At 32.5% G+C, this 3,851-nt stretch overlaps 1 long non-coding RNA gene and 1 pseudogene across 2 annotated transcripts in view; one reads left to right on the forward strand and one right to left on the reverse strand.

Annotated features, from left to right (window-relative positions):
- The window catches only part of LOC111085714, a 7,181-nt gene extending 5,415 nt beyond the window's left edge, over positions 1-1,766 (forward strand). For both annotated transcript variants that reach the window (XR_002610521.1, XR_002610522.1), the window contains exons 2-3: positions 645-737; positions 1,523-1,766. This is a non-coding gene — a long non-coding RNA (uncharacterized LOC111085714). The remainder of the gene's footprint in view (positions 1-644; positions 738-1,522) is intronic.
- Positions 1-3,851, reverse strand: part of LOC106459172 — an 18,823-nt pseudogene that overhangs the window by 12,019 nt on the left and 2,953 nt on the right.

The raw sequence follows: 3,851 nt of genomic DNA on the forward strand, positions 1-3,851 counted from the left end.
GATCATTCTGGGAATAGGAGGGTTACCCTATAAAGATAGGTTAAGGTATTTTAACTCACTCCCCCCCCCCTTTGAGGGGAGAAGGTAAGAGGTGATCTTATTGAAATTTAGAAGGTTATCCAGTGGGTTAATATTGTTACGACAGCAGAAGTCACGTGACGCTGATAACACGTCATGAGTTTCTAGAAGGATCATGACTTTTCCTGGCAACTCTAGTCTTTTCTAGGCGCCCTCTATTTTAGTACATAAGCCCGGCAAATAAAGTGGAAGTAATAATTGCAGATAGAGAAATGTAGAGACAGATAATTGAGTCAAGCGAGCGGTAGTGACCGTAAGTAAAATACGTGAATCGTTGTGAATTATAGCGTGTGTTTGAGTTAAAGTAACTGTGGAAATTAAGTGTATTGCAAAGTTGTATTGAGAAAGAATAAACTAGTTTTATTTAAGAAAGGACTTGTATCGCTGAAGTTCCTCAGAAAGAATGTTTACGGGAAATTAACAAACGAACAGAAACGTAACAATATGATAAAGGCCTCTGACTACTATGGGCTTTATTCTGAAGATAATAGGATCAGGGTACACAAGTTTAAAATATAGAAAAGACAATCTAGTTTCTAGTTAAGAATGTTTTATTTTTATATCAGGGTGGTTGGCTTATGGAATTAGTTGCCGTCGGCAGTAATGGAGGCCAAAAGTCTAAGAGGAGAATCTATGATTTCCAGGAAATATAATAAAAGGTGAGTTTAAATTTTTAGTTATTTCAAGAGCAGGTGTAGAAAAAAACAACCTTGAAAGACCAAATGGTCCCTTGTTGTTCGTATGTTACGATATAAATAGTGTAAATCAACACTTTTCTTCTTCTTCTATATGGGTAGTCCTGCACTAAAAAAGATTATTTGCGTGAGTAGTCACCCACTAAGAATTTATATAAATCCTCCTACATTAGTATAAGCTAACTGTTTATCTTCGGTTTATGTACGTAAGTAATTTTATGCTAACGGTTTGAATACATAAAGTAAGGATTTATCAATACAAATAATTCTAAGCTTAAAATGTGTAAGTAATTCTATATAAAGTAATACTACACCAATGGTTTATTTATATAAATAGTTCCAGCTTTAATTTAATACGTGTAATGTGTCCTGAAATAAGGTATGCTTATATAAATAGTCTACACTAATGGTTTATATAAGTATTCCTACACTAACTGTTTATCTGTGCAAATATTTCTATGCTAACTGTTCATTCTATAAATTGTCCTACATAAACGATTTATCTGTGTCAATAATCTTACGCTAATTTACATCCTATAAATAGTCCTACACTAAGGGTTTATTTATGTAGGTATTCCCGGATTAAAGTTTATTATTATATATACAATTAGTTATACAATAACGTTCTTTTTACACCACTGATTCTTGAAGCCGATCTAAAATGAAATGTCAGAATCACTTGGTTTCTATATGTATATTGTAATTCTTTCGCGTTGACTTATTTTTTAATAAAAACCTTTTTCTTTAAGCTTCTGATGAGGACCTTTTGAGATACGATGACGTTTTTAATCGTCGTGGGTGATTCTTCTGCTTGTCTTTATTGCCACTTTAGACCATGTAAATTGACAAAATTAGGGTTTTAAAAAAGTACAAGTTAAGTACAAGTATAGCATTACTAGTGTAAGGCTCTCTTGTTGTAAACATCGTGGTACATATAAACCTTGATATTAATTAGAAAGCATGACATTATCTAGTTACAATTGTTCGATAAAAAATGTACGGTGAATGTGATATGTAATGTCTTATACTTTTATTAGTGATAAAATAATGAATAAAATTATATCAGCAGGCACTAGTTAATTTATATTGATATGTGTGCTTCATAATCTGTCACATAACAATAGTAAGACTAATTAATCATTCTCATGTTATAATGAACATACCTCGCACTAATTTTGAGTTGCCCTTAGGTTAAAAATAATGTTTTAGAGAATTGTATCAGTGATTTGCAGTGGTCATGAACAGCTCATGAATACGACGAGTGTAGCTCGGATTACATATAAGTAACTTGCCTCCCAATTCTAGGTGTATAAAAAGTCACTGTAACGAAATTAACTCGCTCATCGTGAACCCTCGATAAGATATTAAGGAAGTTCCAGACTAGAAAGAAGATTTTATATTGCTTGTAAGTTTGTGAAACTTTGTTTATAAATCATTGTTTGTAATAACTATTATTGTAAATTGTATTGTTGTGTGTATATTAAAATTATTTGTGTTAAAAAAGAAAACTGTGTCTATCAATCTTGTTGGCTTTTACTTAACTACTAAATTTAAATTTATCAGTTAACTCAATTTCAGACCATTTGAAATTCTAATATGTAACATCAGTTATAGCTCTAACATTGTTCATTTTGTATTGATGTTATAATAATAATACCAAACTGTAGAGTATGCAGAAAGTATACTTTATTTGTAGGCATAAACACTTGATGTATGGTATGATAGACGAAGTAAAAACATCCATCGAGGATGACATTCAGAGTTCTACTATAATATATTTTTAGCGGGGTTGGTCCTTATATTAAGAGAGAACCATAGAGAAAAAGATACCACTAATGTGCTCTGAGTGGTAACAGTTTCTACGAAAATGAAGACTCTGAAGGTATGACTCTCAGAGTAATAAGTGAAATGAGAAAGTATACTTGTTTCTTTTTGTCAAGCGTGAAACTATACAATGATGGTATTTTTGCTCTGCCCATAGAGGGTATCGAAACTCGATTTTTTACGTGAAAGACCCTCAGACTTACCGCAGAGTCACCTGTGGACAATGCAAAAGTAACTATTTGATTTATAAGACAGTCCCTCGGTTAAACTGTATTGCAGGCCCTAGCTGATGATATAAAGAGAGAGAAAAAAGCATGCAACCGAAAAGATGGTATTTGAGGAAATTACATTCATCAAAGCTAAACATTAGGTTATGCAAAGAATTTTTGATGAATGTCAAGTATTCTTAAAAATACCTAAAAACGCTTAATGTTCTGTCAGCAACTCCGACATGACCCTATCCACTAATCTATCATGTAAACTAGACAAAGATTAATAGACGAAGATGAACATTACGAGATGGAAGTTATTCAATTAGCTATAAAAAAGGGGGGTGGGGAACATATGTTGAATGAAATCCTGGATGGAAATTAAGAGTAATGATGATGAACCTACGAAATGAAATGCTAATAATACAAATACTCCTGATTGACTCGTAAGAATACTAAATTAAATGTGCATATTTCGCTGTTAACTCAAAAAAACAACAACAAAAAAACAGTTATATAAATTAAATAAAAATGATAAAATACAAATCTAGGTTAAACGTGTGTGTGTGTGTTCGGCACTTGTATGAATAAAAGCTTGGTAAATTTAGGTCCGTGGTCCCTAACTTGGATGAAATCCACTTTGTGGTCAGTTTATTTTACCCAGTTCTTTGGTAGTCGCTGTCTACCTAAAATACTCTCCTTTCCATCTGATCTTAAATGAAATTAAAGCTGGATGACATTATCAAAGTGCAATACCCTCACTTGGTAGTGTGATTTTAACTAAAGTCTCCTGACAGTCGTGAAGAGGTCTCATCTGATTATTGTGTTTTAAAATCGAACTAGTACTAGAGTATTTTTTCCTAAACAATAACACCTCGTTGGAGATAATTTATAGTAGTCGGATGAAGTTTTTTGTTGTTGTTGGGTTTTTTTAACCAGTTAACGATCCTAACATGTTGTTATCAGCTGTGTCAAGTTTATAGTAGTCGGATGAAGTTTTTTTGTTGTTGTTGTTGGGTTTTTTTTTTTCTGACCGGTCAACGAT

This window comes from Limulus polyphemus, unplaced genomic scaffold (assembly GCF_000517525.1).
Source record: "Limulus polyphemus unplaced genomic scaffold, Limulus_polyphemus-2.1.2 Scaffold571, whole genome shotgun sequence".
NCBI lineage: Eukaryota > Metazoa > Arthropoda > Merostomata > Xiphosura > Limulidae > Limulus > Limulus polyphemus.